The 20,001-nt window shown below is 38.9% G+C and overlaps 1 protein-coding gene across 1 annotated transcript in view; it reads right to left on the bottom strand.

The window, feature by feature from the left end:
• Positions 1-20,001, bottom strand: part of USH2A (usherin) — a 940,802-nt gene that overhangs the window by 115,922 nt on the left and 804,879 nt on the right. The gene's annotated exons all lie outside the window — the stretch shown is intronic.

The following is a 20,001-nucleotide window of genomic DNA, read 5'->3' as shown; positions in this document are numbered from 1 at the left end:
AATTTCCATCCGAGTTCTTTTGTATGCTGGGTTGCCTGCCATTATGTTTATGTAATTCTGACAGTGTTCTTAATGACACACTAACAGATTGTAAAACACGCTGCTGGCATTTACTTGTTTTTTATATTTTTAAAACAATGTCCTTCATGTAACAGTAGTTAAGCGCGGCAGAAGGACATCATCAGAGGCATGGTTAAACTGTAATTTACACCATTAGGAAGGCAGGAGCAATTTTTATTGCCTGGCAATTTTCTTGCTGAAATATTTGGACCATATGGCTCAATTTGTGTAATAACCTTAATTTCTGCACCCTTCAGGTCTGCCTCCATCTCCTACGGAATGGTAAAATGCGGTTTAGCAGAAAAGGCAACTGTCTATACTTAGAGAGTTGAGATTAATAACTTGTCACGTCCTGTTTTTGGTGAAGGAATTCGAACAGCAGCCAGATGGTATCTCTACAAATAACTGTCAGGGGTCTTGATCTAATCAATACAATGTATTAATACATCTCCCTTTGCTGTTTCTCCAGGGGCCAGTGCACAACATCTGGAAAGAGTAGGGGGGCCCGCCAAGTAGAAAGCCGATTCTTTTCAGAATCAAACTGAGCCCAATTAATTTTTCATGTATCCTTGATAACTGTTTCATAATGAGCTATGCGTCTTGACGGATTTGGGGTTGGCAGAGCAGGCTGCCCCTGCTTTCTATCCCCATTCAGTCCACTTATAGAAACCAACCCATTAATCAAGCTATCTGGCATAAAACCTGAATCTCAGCTCAGCAAGAGATCAATAACCATCCTAAAAAAAACACAGAACCAGCCACTAATGGGCACAGGTATCCAGCCATGACACTAGTAATTGCTTGAGCAAAAATAAAACTCTGTATCATAATCACCCAATAGGAACTTATATGAGAAAATTCATTACTTGTGTCTTGTCAAAAAGTAACATTTACATGCATTAAAAAAATATTGTAATTTTACTATCTAGACATGACTATTATCTTTCAGAGGTAGACAATGCACCTTTTGGAATGGATTAAAACTCTGACTTTGTAATGTGAACATTTAATAATTTAAGTATCAAAGAAAATGTTTAAAAATGAGTTATTTCACTTATTTTAAATTCAGAGTACCTGAGGGGCTCCTTCATACAATCTTTAGCCCAAGGGTATATGATGCACAGCGAGCCTACTGCGGTGAGAACTCTGATGTGACATCACTTGGGTCAGAATTCTTCCCTTTTTGGCTGCCTTAATGGTGAGATTTATAATACAAACCATCAACTTGTTCCTTCCCCAATGGTTTCATCTCAAACCCTTACTCCCTGACCAAATTCAAAGCAGTCCTTGTACTTTTCAGCTAGCACATCTCTTTTAGCTTGGCAGGCAGGGATTTCTGCCTTCTGAGTCCCTCAAAAAGAGAGACCCAACATCTTTGTCTATGGAGAAAAATTCAGAGCAGAGAAAGCAGAGAAGGGGAGATGGAAGAAACACACGTGGCATACATCCTGAATTACGGCTTGCTTGGTGAAACAGTCCTTGGTGGCTCTCAGACAACAGGTGGAAACCTGTTTTGCCTTTAGGAGAGTCTGAGATTTTCATTAGGAAAAAACTCCTGGGAAGTACTGCCATAGAGACAGTCCTTCATTGGCTGATAATCTGATCAAATCCTGCCAAGATGATAGAAAGGTCTAAAGAATCATCCAGGAACTTGAGGGTGATGCCACATTCATCTTTTCTGACAGCAGGACTAAGACTCATGATTCTGTGTGTGTTCAGTCAACGCTTTGTGGTTCCAGAGAGTGAGTGCTGAGTTTGGAAGCAGAGGAAGGAGTTAGGACAGCCCCAGGTTCTTTTAAATGTTTGTAAGTACAGTCAATGCCTATGCACAACCAAAAATAATTGCTTATTATTTTGTAATTTATCCCTCTCCTTATTTGCTCTAAGAACACCATGGGCCCCAGAGGGGGGAGACTTTGCATCTGTCGTAGCTTCTGTGCATGACAGACTCTGAAAAGAAACTTAAGGTGAACAGATGATGAATGGAGGAGTCCCATAATATTTCTTGGTCTTGATCAACCACTTTAGATTTTGTGTGTATTGGTCCTCAAATGCAAACAACGCATGGTTTTCACACATGCATTAGTTTTCAGACAAGCTCAAGTTTTCAACTTTCACTTTGTTTACTGATGCTCAGTATGACAGAGAAGGCAATGGCACCCCACTCCAGTACTCTTGCCTGGAAAATCCCATGGATGGAGGAGCCTGGTGGGCTGCAGTCCATGGGGTCGCTAAGAGTCGGACACGACTGAGCAACTTCACTTTCACTTTTCACTCTCATGCATTGGAGAAGGAAATGGCAACCCACTCCAGTGTTCTTGCCTGGAGAATCCCAGGGACAGGGGAGCCTGGTAGGCTGCAGTCTATGGGGTCGCACAGAGTTGGACACGACTGAAGCGACTTAGCAGCAGCAGCAGCAGCTCAGTATGAATGAACAGAAAGTACCCTGATCATGGTATGATTCTAGTGGAGTTGCATCGCATCAAGCAAGAAAGCTATTTCAACAAATGGTTTACAGGACACACTACAATCTGAGATTTGGGATCTACAATACATGGTATTCATAATTTTCAATTTTGAGAATTTCATTAGCAAAATATTAATACATACAAATTTAAACCCTCTGTGACAAAGAGAAAATGCTATTTTGGGGCCTCCTACTTCACAGCTATGATCCCCAAGGCTAGCTATTGGAACTTAGTAACATCCAGCTACAGCATTAACAAGATGTTTCACCTTAAACATTATATCGAGATAAAAAAAGATTCATTTGGAAACCCATCACATATGTATTCACAGGTGGTGGGTGTGGGTCATTGCATTTGGATTAAAAAGCAAATGTCTCTCTCTACATGAGAGGTCACTGGCTGGTGTAAGGCAAAATCTTTTCACTGTTCGGCATAATTAAAATATTCCAACAGTGGTTTCAGTAATTTAAAAATCACGGTATTGTTGTAATATTTTTCTAGGCTTCAGGAGCTCACCATTGTTTGGCCCAATCAAATCTGGGAACACTGGAGAAGTTATCACCCATCAAGGTAATTACTTTCAAGTTGAAATAATTACTCTATCAATGTTAATGGTCTTTCAACTTCAATAAAGCACTCACCTGCCGATAATCACGGCTAACCTCTTGCTCTAATGCAATTCCCTCTCTATTTAGTAGGTTATATTACAGCCGTTACAGTGGTCACTTGTCCTGAACAGCTGCTGAATTTCACTTTGATCGGCTGTGAACCATAAAAGAATTGGTCATCTGTGTATGATTCCCCCTCACCCAGAAGCCCTTGCAGAGCTCAGAACGTGATCTCTTGGCTACAAAGGGGGATTTGGGAGCAGCCATCTTGTCTCAGGTACCGGTGACTTTCCACTGGCGACAAGAGCCCTGGAGTTCAATTAGCTTCTGCCCTTCACTGCCATTTACAGCTTGTTGTCTCTGCTAAATAGTGCACATTCTGAATTTATGGCCTGGGCCTGTTTAGAGTGTGGGCTAGTTCCTTTTACTTTCATACATATATTTGTGTACATATCCATATATACATATATTATTAAAAAATTTTTTTTGGTAAAAGTCACATAATATAAAACATATTATTTTAACCATCTGGAACTATGCAGGTCAGCACTAGGTACTTTCACATTGTGGAGTTCTCACATCCATCTCCTGAATTTTTATCTTCCTAAACTGAAACTCTTTCCCCATTAAACTCTTAACTCCCCATCCCCTCTCCCCTTCCCAGGCATCTACCAATGTACTTTCTGACTCTATGAATTTGACTATCCTAAGTATATCGTAATAAATGGAATCAAACAGTATTTGTTAACAAGGCTCTGAGAAAAATCTTGGTGTCTAAATAGAGCTTCCTTATAATTCAGTTAAAGAGCAGGAAAAAACAACATACCTGAGTTAAAGGGCAAACAGTCTTCCCACCTGTGTCCCATATACCGATGGTAAAAGTGAAGTGGGTGGCTGCCAACTTGGCTGCATCTGTATGATTTGGGAAGTGTGTGTGTGTGTGTGTGTGTGCAAAAGACCATATGTTTTGTTGATATGATCTCAGCTCTAAGGGAATGGGCAGGGTCCTGTGAGTGTCACGGCAGGTAAACAGAGCAGCATCTAGAGTGGAAATGGCCTGAGGAGGACTCTTAGGGTGACCAGTGTGAGATGCTGATGGTCCTGAGGGGAGACGGGTCAGGACTAAACCTCAGGGAGATGAAGAGCATATTCTCGCTCTGGGAAACCTAGGAAGGAAACAGAGTCTAACCCAATATCTGAGATATTACCTGGAAATTAACAGTAAGGTATGAGGAAATGTTTAAACTTGCAAGTTCAGCATTTTGTTGCAAGGTAAGGCTTGCTTAAAAGAAACACAACCTAAGTTTTCCCAAAGGGGCTTCTTAGGTGGCTCAGTAGGTACAGAATCTGCCTGCCAGTGCAGGACATGTAGGAGACATGGGTCTGGAAAATTCCCTGGAGTAGGAAATTGCAACACACTCCAATATTCTTGCCTGGAAAATTCCATGGACAGAGGTGTCTGACAGGCTAGAGCCCAAAGGGTCACCCATGGGGTCACAGAGTTGGACATGACTGAACACAGCACAGCAACACAGTTTTTCCAGTCATGACAAAATTCATATAGTTGCTTTATCCAAGCCTAATATTTTCTGCATTTTTTAAAAGCCTCTGTTATTCAAAATAATAGGATATCTGAAGTTGTATAGCCTATTTATAGTCTTAAAATATTTTGCATATGCATTCATTTATTTAGTCCTTGCAACAGTCCTGTGTGAGGTAAGTAACACTATAGTTCAAACTTGACAATTAAGTAGGATGCCGGATCCATCTGAAGTGTAACAATGTGACCATTTGAGAAGTGGACATCATGGGACCTTCAAGCAGAAGATTCAACATACTGTAGAAGTAGAATCAACAGAACTTAGGAAAAGATTGGATATGGAAGCAAAGTAGAGGACTCAAGCCACACAACTTATGGTGTGGCTTAAGCAACTAGAAAGATGATGGAGCCATTTAGCTATGTAACAGGGTGTGCTGCAGAATAATGACTAGAACTTAGAAAAATATGTGGCTCCTGCCTATTGAGAAACCTGCATGCCAGTGAAGAAGCAACAGTTAGAACTGGACATGGAAAAATGGACTGATTCAAAATTGGGAAAGGAGTATGTCAAGGCTGTATATTGTCACTCTGCTTATTTAACTTATATATTGAGTACATTATGTGAAATGCTGGGCTGGATGAGGCACAAGGTGAAATCAAGATTGCTGGGAGAAATATCAATAACCTCAAATAGGCAGATGACACTACTCTAATGGCAGAAGGTGAAGAGGAACTAAAGAGCCTCTTGATGAAAGTGAAAGAAAAGAGTGAAAAAGCTGGCTTAAGACTCAGCATCCAAAAAAATAAGATCATGGCATCTGGTCCTATCACTTCATGGCAAATAGGTGGGGAAAAAGTAGAAATAGTGACAGATTTTATTTTCTTGGGCTTCAAAATCAATGTGGACAGTGACTATAGCCACAAAATTAAAAGACGCTTGCTCCTTGGAAGAAAAGCTATTGATAAACCTAGATGGCATATTAAAAAGAAGAGACATCACTTAGCTGACAAAGGTCCATATAGTCAAAGCTATGGTTTTTCTAGTAGTCATGCACAGATGTGAGAGTTGAACTGTAAAGAAGGCTGAGTGCCAAAGAATTGATGCTTTCAAATTGTGGTGCTGGAGAAGACTCTTGAGAGTCCCTTGGACAGTGAAGATATCAAACTAGTCAATCCTAAAGGAAATCAACCCTGATTATTCATTGGAAGGACTGATGTTGAAACTGAAGCTCCAGTATTCTGGCCACCTGATGCGAAGAGCTGACTCACTAGAAAAGACCCTGATGCTGGGAAAGACTGAAGGCAGGAGGAGAAGGGGGTGACAGAGGATGAGATGGCTAGATAGCATCACTGACTCAATGGACATAAGTTTGAGCAAGCTCCTGAAGGACAGGAAATCCTGGTGTGCTGCAGTCCAGGGGGCTGCAAAGAGTTGGACATGACTTAGCAACTGAATAATAATGCAGCTTTACTGGAAGTGCTAGGCAAACGTCTACACGACTTACAGAAAGTATCAGCTTTACATCTTCAAGTTCATCTTCCCTCTGAAGATCTGTTTAAGACAACTTATATAAGAGAAGATCCAGGTTTATGAAATGCAAGTTCCAGAGAGGAATTCTGTAGGGCAGTGTCTCCAGGTTATCTCTTTACCACTTGAGAGAGGGAGGGGAAGTACTCCACATTCCTCTCTAGGGTGTCCTAGATCAGGGGTTCCCAGCCTCCAGCATCTAATGCCTGATGATCGGAGGTGGAGCTGATATAATAATAACAGAAATAAAATGCACAATAAATGTAACATGCATGAATCATCCTGAAGCCATTCCCCCCATGCCAGTCTGTGGGAAAACTGTCTTCCACAAAACTGGTACCTAACATCAAAAAGGTACCACTGCCCTGGAGAACATCAGGAAGAAATTGAGGGTGCCTGCAAAAAAGGCAAGATGGACCTTCCACTCTCTTCAAGAGGCCAGCTATGGAGGTAAAGAGACTTATAGGGCAATTTTTATGCAGCCACCAGGGTGAAGAAGGGTCTTCTGAAATTCTTACGTGATCCCAGGATTTGGGGATCATGGCCTAACACAGAAGCTGATACCTGCTTCTCATTCAATGAATTCTCAAGTTCTGAGGCTGGCTGGGTCCCACCCAGTGGTAAAGTAAGTAGAGAAGATAGTGCTGGGCTAGTTGTATTTTCCTTTTTAAACAGAACAACTTTTCCACAAGCCTATGAATGTCAAGAAAGGAATGAGTTTTGTTAACATGCTAGGTCCTGATATTGGCTGATGTTTTGGGAGAGGGGAACCTACAAGTAGAAGGCTGTGGGTGGATCTTTGGGGGCAGTAATGGACAAGGGTGCAAGAAATTTGCCAAAGAGTGTGTTGCCTGCATCAGGAACTGTGAAGCATGGAATTTCCCATGGGAGACCTCTATGTAACCCATAAAAAAAAAAAAAAATCCCATGAGACATTTACACATACGAAGGCAATGGTAGATGGACCAGAACAATATTAGGCTCTGTCTCTTTTAGTTTAATTTTATCTTTTCTACCATGACCCTTGGGAAATCAACAAGAACAAAAGAAATAAAAATGGACATGCCCTCTATTCCCCACTGTTGATGTCTTAACACAAGTCAGGCTTTAGACTGGATTTAGACCGGATATTTTAGCATACAAATGAGTCTTGATTACCAAAACTGGGCTGGTCCTTGTCACCGAAAGTGACTGGAAAACCATGGAACTTGCTCTAGAGATCTCATGAGCAAGGAAGGAAGTCCTGATAAAGCTTGTGGAATAAAGCGGTTGGAGATAAGTAAGACCCTTCCAAGGAACCAGTTACACAAAGTTCAAGACTTACATGTTTTTTTATGCCCAATAATATTGAGCAAGTAGATTGGTTAGGTATTAGGGTAGGGTAGGGTATTAGAAAAAAGCAGAAAGATAACAGAAGCCTAATAAATGAACAGTTGAGAGCAAACAAAGGTCTTTACAATAAAAAATGGGTTGTACCAACACGTTGTTTTGTGTGACATCTACTTTCCCATATTTTATATCAGAATGAATGATATTATTACTCATATTCTATAATGTGAAAGTCCCAACTGACACAGAAAGTATGGCTATTGTTTTTATCACTATTTTTTCTTGATTTTGGAACAACAGTCACCAAAGTAGTCTTTTTAGATAACTGTATTTCCCAAAGCATTTCTTTTGACTTATCAGTGGATCTGGGGAAAAATGCCAACAACAATCAAATTTAAGAGCTCCAACTAATTCAAGATCATATGTAAAGAGCAATAATATTTTACATCAGACTAAGCCAAAATGAAAATGGGATTAAAAATAAATCATTGATTTATTCACAAACTCCCTATCATATGGCAATTATAAAGAGTCTCGTTTTTTTCCCCTTACATATCTACTTAATGGTAAAGAGATTTGAGACAACCACATGGGGATGTTTTGAATACTTTCTCTGTGACATTGGGCGAGGAAGTTTGGCAATTAGAATCTAGAAACTAGAGTCTGTAATTCTGGATTTTATTTCCAGATCGGAAGCCAACTTTTAGTGACCCATATAATTTGCTTACTCCTCAGCACCGCATGCCTGATTCTACGTACAGAGCGAGGGGCCATCTATCTTTCAGGGGACTGGGCAAGTGTCTAATCTGGGCTTGATGTTTTATAACCCTGTGGGGTGAGCAGGGATATACTGACAGCACAGACTAACAGGTAAACCACTCTTGCCTTTCTGTCCCAAGTTATTTTTGCCAGTGTGATGGCAGGTGCCCGGGAAAAAAAGCAAACACATCTGAATGGTGGCAACGGTACCGCCAACCTCGCCAGGAGTGTTCCCTGTAAATACCACCATGGAACTCTCCCGTGCCAAGCAAGGCTACATGCAGTTTCTCTCCTGACACTGCACAATTCATCACCGAGCTAATTGGGAGGGGGCTTAAGACTTCTACCTAAAGCTGGTTTTCAGTAGAGGAGGGGCTTGGTTTGAAGAGATCCTAAGGAACTAGATATCTCTCTCTTCCCCTTAGAAGAATCTCTGTAGGTCCAAACAGAGATGAAACTTTTCATGTGATTAGGAGAGAAGCTGGTGATACATTAAAAGCCATACTCTTTCTATTTCGTCTCTCCTGCTGCCTCTGCTGCTGTTGTTCCTGCCAACACATATGCTCTCCACCCCCATGGAGGGCCCCCACTGCCAGTTCTCCATCCACTGCCACCATCAGGAGGACTCATGCATTCATTGCACCTGTCTTATGAGGCTCTCCCAGCTACGTCCACCTGTCTATAAACAGCTCTGAGGGGACTCTGGGACAAGTTAGTGACGGCACGACTCTACACACAATTTATTGGTGACTTCTCGTAGGGGGATGGGATCCCAAGAGAAACAAGAGACTAAATGAGGGGCATTGTGACACCTCTTGCAAGTCTGGGAACTGGACTGTAATCCTGGATTGTGGGGATGGATTCTGTATCTCACAAATTGAAAATGTAGTTCCTTTGCTCTGGTGCATTTCAGCCACAGTTGTCAATGAAACAAGAAGTTGGAAAATATCCTACGAGAGGCACAGAAATGGAAAGAGGCAGTGAAGACATTTAGTTGATGCAGGAATTGGAAAAACAGTGAGTAGAGCCAGGAAGGCCATAGAGAGATTTAAAAGGAAATCACCACAGAAATGGCAAGGACCTAACAGAAGCAGAAAATTAAGAAGTGGCAAGAACACACAGAAGAACTATATAAGAAAAGTCTTAATGACCTTGATAACCATGATGGTGTGGTCACTCACCTAGAACCAGACATCCTGGAGTGTGAAGTCAAGTGGGCATTAGGAAGCATTACTATGAACAAAGCTAGTGGAGGTGATGGAATTCTAGCTGAAGTATTTCAAATCATAAAAGATGATGCTATGAAAGTGCTGCACTCAATATATCAGCAAATCTAGAAAACGCAGCAGTGGCCACAGGACTGAAAAAGGCCAGTTTTCATTCTAATCCCAAATAAAGGCAATGCCAAAGAATTGCCACAAAATTACACTCATTTCATATGCTAGCAAGGTTATGTGCAAAATCCTTCCAGCTATGTTTCAGCAGTTTGTGAACTGAGAATTTCCAGATGTACAACCTGGGTTTAGAAAAGGCAGAGGAACCAGAGATCAAATTGCCAACATTTTTTGGATCATGGAGAAAGCAAGGGAGTTCCAGAAAAACTATGTACTTCTGTTTCACTGACTACATTGACTGTATAGATCACAATAAACTTTGGAAAATTCTTTCGCCTGTCTCCTGAGAAACTTGTATTCAGGTCAAAAAGCATACATTCTCTAGAACTGAACATGGAACAATGGACTAGTTCAGAATTGGGAAAGGAGTACGTTAAAGCTGTATATTATCACCCTGCTTATTTAACTTATATGCAAAGTACATGATGCAAAATGCTGGGCAGGATGACTCACAAGCTGGAATCAAGATTACTGGACGAAATATTAACAACCTCAGATATGCAGATGATATCACTCTAATAGCAGAAAGTGAAGAGGAACTAAAGAGCTTCTTAATGAAGGTAAAAGAGGGGAGTGAAAAAGCTGACTTGAAACTCAACATTCAAAAAACTAAGATCATGGCATCCAGTCCCATCACTTCACAGCAAATAGAAGAGGAAAATGTGGAAGCAGTGCAAGATTTTATTTTCCTGGGCTCCAAAATCACTGTGGATGGTGACTGCAGCCGTGAAATTAAAAGACACTTGCTCCTTGGAAGAAAAGCTATGACAAACCTAGATAACATATTAAAAATCAGAGATATCACTTTGCTGACAAAGGTCCAAGTAGTCAAAGCTATGGTTTTTCCAGTAGTCATGTATGGATGGGAAAACTGGATCATAAAGAAGGCTAAGCATTGAAGAATTGATGCTTTCGAACTATGGTGTTGGAGAAGACTCAAGAGTCCCTTGGACTGCAAGGAGATGAAACCAGTCAATCCTAAAGAAATCAACTAGCAATACTCATATCAGATAAAATAGACTTTAAAACAAAGACTGTGAAAAGAGACAAAGATGGTCACTACATAATGATCAAAGGATCAATCCAAGAAGATATAACAATTATAAATATATATGCACCCAACACGGGAGCACCGCAGTATGTAAGACAAATGCTAACAAGTATGAAAGGAGAAATTAACAATAACACAATAATAGTGGGAGACTTTAATACCCCACTCACACCTATGGATAGATCAACTAAACAGAAAATTAACAAGGAAACACAAACTTTAAACGATACAATAGACCAGTTAGACCTAATTGATATCTATAGGACATTTCATCCCAAAACAATGAATTTCACTTTTTTCTCAAGCGCACATGGAACCTTCTCCAGGATAGATCACATCCTGGGACATAAAGCTAGCCTTGGTAAATTCAAAAAAATAGAAATCATTCCAAGCATCTTCTCTGACCACAATGCAGTAAGATTAGATCTCAATTACAAGAGAAAAACTATTAAAAATTCCAACATATGGAGGCAGAACAACACGCTGCTGAATAACCAACAAATCACAGAAGAAATCAAAAAAGAAATCAAAATTTGCATAGAAACGAATGAAAATGAAAACACAACAACCCAAAACCTGTGGGACACGGTAAAAGCAGTCCTAAGGGGAAAGTTCATAGCAATACAGGCACACCTCAAGAAACAAGAAAAAAGTCAAATAAATAACCTAACTCTACACCTAAAGCAACTAGAAAAGGAAGAAATGAAGAACCCCAGGGTTAGTAGAAGGAAAGAAATCTTAAAACTTAGAGCAGAAATAAATGCAAAAGAAACAAAAGAGATCATAGCAAAAATCAACAAAACCAAAAGCTGGTTCTTTGAAAGGATAAATAAAATTGACAAACCATTAGCCAGACTCATCAAGAAACAAAGGGAGAAAAATCAAATCAATAAAATTAGAAATGAAAATGGAGAGATCACAACAGACAACACAGAAATACAAAGGATCATAAGAGACTACTATCAACAATTATATGCCAATAAAATGGACAACGTGGAAGAAATGGACAAATTCTTAGAAAAGTACAACTTTCCAAAACTCGATCAGGAAGAAATAGAAAATCTTAACAGACCCATCACAAACACGGAAATTGAAACTGTAATCAAAAATCTTCCAGCAAACAAAAGCCCAGGTCCAGACGGTTTCACAGCTGAATTCTACCAAAAATTTAGAGAAGAGCTAACACCTATCCTGCTCAAACTCTTCCAGAAAATTGCAGAGGATGGTAAACTTCCAAACTCATTCTATGAGGCCACCATCACCCTAATACCAAAACCTGACAAAGATCCCACAAAAAAAGAAAACTACAGGCCAATATCACTGATGAACATAGATGCAAAAATCGTTAACAAAATTCTAGCAATCAGAATCCAACAACACATTAAAAAGATCATACACCATGACCAAGTGGGCTTTATCCAAGGGATGCAAGGATTCTTCAATATCCGCAAATCAATCAATGTAATACACCACATTAACAAGTTGAAAAATAAAAACCATATGATTATCTCAATAGATGCAGAGAAAGCCTTTGACAAAATTCAACATCCATTTATGATAAAAACTCTCCAGAAAGCAGGAATAGAAGGAACATACCTCAACATAATAAAAGCTATAGATGACAAACCCACAGCAAACATTATCCTCAATGGTGAAAAATTGAAAGCATTTCCTCTAAAGTCAGGAACAAGACAAGGGTGCCCACTTTCACCATTACTATTCAACATAGTTTTGGAAGTTTTGGCCACAGCAATCAGAGCAGAAAAAGAAATAAAAGGAATCTAAATTGGAAAAGAAGAAGTAAAGCTCTCACTGTTTGCAGATGACATGATCCTCTACATAGAAAACCCTAAAGACTCCACCAGAAAATTACTAGAACTAATCAATGACTATAGTAAAGTTGCAGGATATAAAATCAACACACAGAAATCCCTTGCATTCCTATACACTAATAATGAGAAAACAGAGAGAGAAATTAAGGAAACAATTCCATTCACCATTGCAATGGAAAAAATAAAATACTTAGGAATATATCTACCTAAAGAAACTAAAGACCTATATATAGAAAACTATAAAACACTGGTGAAAGAAATCAAAGAGGACACTAACAGATGGAGAAATATACCATGTTCATGGATTGGAAGAATCAATATAGTGAAAATGAGTATACTACCCAAAGCAATCTATAGATTCAATGCAATCCCTATCAAGCTACCAACAGCATTCTTCACAGAGCTAGAACAAATAATTTCACAATTTGTATGGAAAGACAAAAAACCTAGAATAGCCAAAGCGATCTTGAGAAAGAAGAATGGAACTGGAGGAATCAACCTACCTGACTTCAGGCTCTACTACAAAGCCACAGTTATCAAGACAGTATGGTACTGGCACAAAGACAGAAATATAGATCAATGGAACAAAATAGAAAGCCCAGAGATAAATCCACGCACATATGGATACCTTATCTTTGACAAAGGATGCAAGAATATACAATGGATTAAAGACAATCTCTTTAACAAGTGGTGCTGGGAAATCTGGTCAACCACTTGTAAAAGAATGAAACTAGAACACTTTCTAACACCATACACAAAAATAAACTCAAATGGATTAAAGATCTAAACGTAAGACCAGAAACTATAAAACTCCTAGAGGAGAACATAGGCAAAACACTCTCTGACATACATCACAGCAGGATCCTCTATGACCCACCTCCCAGAATATTGGAAATAAAAGCAAAAATAAACAAATGGGACCTAATTAACCTTAAACGCTTCTGCACATCAAAGGAAACTATTAGCAAGGTGAAAAGGCAGCCTTCAGAATGGGAGAAGATAATAGCAAATGAAGCAACTGACAAACAACTAATCTCGAGAATATACAAGCAACTCCTACAGCTCAACTCCAGAAAAATAAATGACCCAATCAAAAAATGGGCCAAAGAACTAAATAGACATTTCTCCAAAGAAGACATCCAGATGGCTAACAAACACATGAAAAGATGCTCAACATCACTCATTATCAGAGAAATGCAAATCAAAACCACTATGAGGTACCATTTCACACCAGTCAGAATGGCTGTGATCCAAAAGTCTACAAGCAATAAATGCTGGAGAGAGTGTGGAGAAAAGGGAACCCTCTTACACTGTTGGTGGGAATGCAAACTAGTACAGCCACTATGGAGAACAGTGTGGAGATTCCTTAAAAAACTGGAAATAGAACTGCCTTATGATCCAGCAATCGCACTGCTGGGCATACACACTGAGGAAACCAGAAGGGAAAGAGACACGTGTACCCCAATGTTCATCGCAGCACTGTTTATAATAGCCAGGACATGGAAGCAACCTAGATGTCCATCAGCAGATGAATGGATAAGAAAGCTGTGGTACATATACACAATGGAGTATTATTCAGCCATTAAAAAGAATACATTTGAATCAGTTCTAATGAGGTGGATGAAACTGGAGCCTATTATACAGAGTGAAGTAAGCCAGAAAGAAAAACACCAATACAGTATACTAACGCATATATATGGAATTTAGAAAGATGGTACCAATAACCCTGTGTATGAGACAGCAAAAGAGACACTGATGTATAGAACAGTCTTATGGACTCTGTGGGAGAGGGAGAGGGTGGGAAGATTTGGGAGAATGGCATTGAAACATGTAAAATATCATGTATGAAATGAGTTGCCAGTCCAGGTTCGATGCACGATACTGGATGCTTGGGGCTGGTGCACTGGGACAACCCAGAGGGATGGAATGGGGAGGGAGGAGGGAGGAGGGTTCAGGATGGGGAACACATGTATACCTGTGGTGGATTCATTTTGATATTTGGCAAAACTAATACAATTATGTAAAGTTTAAAAATAAAATAAAATTTAAAAAAAAATAAAAAAAAAAAAAGAAATCAACTCTGAATATTCTTTGGAAGGACTGATGGTAAAGCTGAAGCTCCAATACTTTGGCCACTTGATGCGAAGAGCTGATTTATTGGGAAAGACCCTGATGCTGGGAAAGGTTGAAGGCAAAAGAAGGAGGAGGTGACAGAGTATGAGATGGTTAGATAGCATCACTGACTCAGAGGACATGAATTTGAGCCAACTCAGGGGAGACTGTGGAGGACAGAGGAGCCTGGCATGCTACAGTCCATGGGGTCTCAAAGAGTTGGATATGACTTAGCAACTGAAATACAACATCAACACATGAGCAGCAGAAACTCAGAAGCAAAGAACCTTATAAGCCTGAAATGCCTAGCAGTAAAAAACCTGTGTCTCAGACTTGACTACTCTCTTCCCTCAGAGTCTCTGCCCATAGCCCAGCTGCATGGCAGACTTCTCTCATACAGTAGAAGGTAGTATAGAGTATTGACAAATTGAATAGAGTACTCAATGACTATTTTCCAAATTGGATTGAATGGTCAATAACATGTTCTTGACCCCGAGGTTCCAATATACTAGTATAGAAAGAAGTAATGCTATTTTGAATAGGAAGAGATGGACCTCAAATATAGGAGGAGGGATTTGGATAGGCTAAAAGGAACATTCTTCTCTGATAATGAGGAATTGGAAAGAAGAACTTCTAGAATCTCCTTCTTCAGGTATCTTTAAAAAATGGTTGAACACATTCTCTTGGGGACATAGGAATGGATGAAACTCAAAGACAATAGTTTGTTTTCTTGATTACTTCTTTCAAAGACATCAGTCCATAAAGAGTCATGGACACTTTGTCTAGTAAACAGAATGTCATAACGCTAGCCTGATTGCTTTGTGGAATATGTCCTTGATTGCTAAAAAGTTCAAATGGGACTTTTCTTGATGACCCTAATGAAATTTCCTCTTCGGATACTCAGGGACAAAGATCCAGGTTTTGGAGGACCACTTTGAACACACATACATACATACACTCAAAAGCAGAATGCAGAAATACTGTTTCTCAATTATTCTGGCTCTTCTTTTTAACACTGCAAAGATTAATCTTTAGAAAAATGGAGGAATAAAGCAATATTGGTCTGGTAAATGAATGTTGGGGAAGGCCCATATACCAAGAGACATGCAAGGCTTAAAGCTTGAGGCTATAAACCTTCCTTTTTTGAAGGAACTTTTTAGTGTGATTAAAAATAGAATCAAACAGCTTAAATAAATAACATAGTTCATTGAATACTTTGAGTATTGTGCTGTAAAATGAAACTGGATATGAAGGGATGAGGGCTTCCCAGTTAGCTCAGTGGTAAAGAATCCACCTGCCAATGCAGAAGATGCAGGAGAAGTGGGTTCAATCCCAGTGTCAGGAAGATCCACTGGAGAAGGGAATGGAAGCCCACTCCAGTATTCTTGCCTGGGAAATCCCATGATCAAAGGAGACTGGCAGGCTACAGTGCATGGGGTCACAAAGAGTAGAACATGACTGAGCAAATAAACAAACAAAAATGTGAAGGGAAGACTTAGAGGCTAAGTCATGTTGGAATTCCAGTAGAACTTTCTGAGAGATTAAATGTTTAGGCTCATATCTATGAAAGCCATATTTAAAAGATTAGAAGTTTAATAATCACAATAATGATGTTGTCAATAAAATATATTTAAATTAAGATGTCTCATTCAGAAAGCTCCTGTCAAGGATTTTTCAGTATTCTTCTTTCAGGGTGGAAGTTGAGGACATGAATACAAGGGTACGGTGGGAGATAATAGATTTCCCCATGGATCACATAACTAAAAAAGAACTTCTATGCTTAAGAACATTGCTTCTAATCATATAATGAGGGCACTGTTAAATGTAATATAAAAGACCATGATATATAAATGAAGTGTCAAATAAAAAATACATTCTTAATTCTAAATATAAGTGAAGATTTCTTTCTGATATAAAATTCAGCAAAATCTTTTTGGATCCATCTCCTTGAGTAATGAAAATAAAAACAAAAATAAATAGGACCAAATCAAAGTTACAAGCTTTTGCACTGCAAAGGAAACCATAAACAAAATGAAAAGCGAACCCACAGAATGGGAGAAAATATTTGCAAATGAAGTAACTGACAAGGGATTAATCTCCAAAATTTACAAACAGCTCATGCAGCTCTATATAAAAAAATAAACAACCTAATCAAAAAATGGGCAGAAAATCTAAATAGACATTTCTCCAAAGAAGACATAAAGATGGCCAAGAGGTATATAAAAGATGCTCAACATTGATAATTATTGCCGCTGCTGCTGCTAAGTCGCTTTAGTCATCCGACTCTGTGCGACCCCATAGATGGCAGCCCACCGGCTCCCCCGTCCCTGGGATTCTCCAGGCAGGAACACTGGAGTGGGTTGCCATTTCCTTCTCCAATGCATGAAAGTGAAAAGTGAAAGTGAAGTTGCTCAGTCATGTCCAACTCTTAGTGACCCCATGGACTGCAGCCCACCGGGCTTCTCCATCCATGGGATTTTCCAGGCAAGAGTAGCGGAGTGGGGTACCATTGCCTTCTCTGTGATAATTATTAGAGAAATGCAAATTAAAAAAAATTAGTATCACCTCACACCAGTCTGAGTGGCCATCATCAAACATTCTATAAACAATATATGCTGGAGAGAATGTGGAGAAAGGGAACCTTCTTATACTGTTCATGGGTATATAAATTGGTATAGCCACTATGGAGAACAGTATGGAGGTTCTTTGTAAAACTAAAAATAAAACTACCATATGGTCCAGCAATCCCATTCCTGGGCATTAGAGTTTTCTAATTTGAAAAAACACAAGCACCCCAGTATCCACTGCAGTACGATTTACAATATCCAAGACGTAGAAGCAACCTAAATGTCCTTTGACAGAGGAAAGGATATAGAAGATGTGGTACATATATACAAGGGACTATTACTCAGCCATAAAAAATGAAAGAATGACATTTGCCACAACACAGATGGACTTAGAGATTAAATTTCTAAGTGAAGTCAGAGAAAGACAAATATTATGATATCACTTATATGTGGAATCTAAGAAAAAATGATACAAATGAGCTTATTTGCAAAATATAAACAGACCCACAGACTCAGAGAACAAATTTATGGTTACCAAAGATGAAATGTAGGGGAGGAGGGGTAAATTAGGAGCTTGGGATTAACATATACAAACTATATATAAAATATAAAGCCTTGTTGATAGTCAACAAGGACCTACTGTATAGCATAGGAACTCTACTCAACATTCTGCAATTACTTACATGGGAAAAAATGGATATATGAAATGCATGACTGAATCAGGTGCATGCTGTGCACCTGAAAGGAATACAACATTGTAAATCATCTATACTCCAATATAAAACAAAAATTAAGTTAAAAATGAAGATTTCTTTAATTAATACATTGCTTATTTCTTAGTCAGGAGAAATTTGAACATTGGATAGTGAGAAAATATTACATTCTATTCGTTTATGAAGATTCTTCTGGAGTTTCATTAAAATATGTTTGCCTCACCTTATTTAGGTATTTTGGGTATCCTCTATAAGATAACCTTCATGTAAATTGGGCTTCCAAACCTGGAAGCATAGAAAATGATCTGGTCTTTGAAAATGATGCCTTATGTTGTCCAGTTTTTCTTCCTTGTGAGGGGTTTGCATATTCAGGACAGTCATCACACATTTTGAAAACCATGTGTATTTCACTCCCAAGACCACAATGTTTCATCTTTCCCATGAAATCCCTTCAGTCAAGGTTTCCTGCTGACCTCCCAGAGCATTTCATTCTGTCTTTCCTATTGTGTTAATATCTGCTACCTGCCCATCATTCTGCTCAATGCTGGGGAGAGTCAGGGCTGCCAACTAATATCTATGAGACATAATTTGATTAATTTGGGGTTTTACAGATCTTTACTAAGATTAAAATTTTTTAAATAAAATAATAATAAATAGTTATTAGAAAAAATAGAGAATTACATGAAGCAAAATGTAAAACTGTCTCCTCTCCTTACAGGTAGCCTTATTGATAAGGGCAGAGAAGTTCCTTGTCCCAATATATCTCCTCTCGATACTTATAATATTCTAGAACTTTTTTATACAAATAGAATCACATTCACAAACTTTCCAGAGCATTTCTTGCTTAACACTTTTGATGTATGATGTTTTCATGTGTTGTGGTTTGTGGCCAGTAGGTGGTGGGGTCTGGGATCTGAATCCCAGTGTGGTGAATATTATGGGCTGTAACCCACTGCTTCACTTACTTTTTAGTGTTCAGTTCTCATCTCTGCAATATTATAAGAGAGAAAGCTCCCTGAGAGAAGGACCATGCTGTTTTTTGTATCTCCTATAGAACATAAGGCTATGCCAGGTACAAAGAAAGCTCTCAGGAGATAGAAGGTAAATTGAATTAAGTGGTGGTATGGGCCAGAGGAGGCCAGCCCTGAAAAATCACCATTAAGTTATAGTGCATGTGATGTATAATTATATCTATATATCTAGATAGGTATATCTAGAAATTAAATCTTCTTTTTCCTCAAAGAGTCAATAATATCATATTTACATATGTGACATGTCTAATTTTATCTGAGCTTCATCCCTGTGAGGTGCAGAGGGAAACATTTAATACTTCCATTTAATGGGTTTGGAAGTCATGCAAAGAGAAATTCAGTTATTTTTTGGCAGTAACACAGATTAACTATGATCTGAACACTGCTCTCCAGCATCTCCTATACTTAGTTCAGTATCCTGTCCCCATGACTACTTTGCAACTTTTGCACTTAACAATTCCCATATATTTAAGCATCAAGTAAAGAAAAATGATAAGCCAGCTAAGAAAATTAATGTCAACATATTAACCATATAAGTACCTATTCTTATACACAATGTAATATTTCAGCCATAAAAAGGAACAAAATTGGGTTCAATGTACAGCCATGGATAGACATAGAGACTGTCATACAGAATGAAGTCAGAAAGAGAAAAACATATATAATGCAAATATGTGGAATCTAGGAAAATAGTACAGATGATCTAATTTGCAAAACAGAAATTGAGACACAGACATAGAGATCAAGCATATGGATACCAAAGGTGAAGGGAGGGGTGACAGGATGAATCGGGAGATTGGGATTGTCATATATACACTATTGATGCTATGCATAAAATAGTTATCAAAGGGAAAAAATAGATAACAAATAAGAACCTACTTTATAACACAGGGAACTCTATTCCATGCTCTGTGGTGACCTAAATGGGACAGGAAATCCAAAAAAGAGGGAATATATGTATATGTCTGCTGCTGCTGCTGCTGCTAAGTCGGTTCAGTCGTGTCCGACT

Source organism: Bubalus bubalis, chromosome 5 (genome assembly GCF_019923935.1).
Source record: "Bubalus bubalis isolate 160015118507 breed Murrah chromosome 5, NDDB_SH_1, whole genome shotgun sequence".
NCBI classification, from domain to species: domain Eukaryota; kingdom Metazoa; phylum Chordata; class Mammalia; order Artiodactyla; family Bovidae; genus Bubalus; species Bubalus bubalis.
This window is presented reverse-complemented; position numbering and strand designations above follow the sequence as displayed.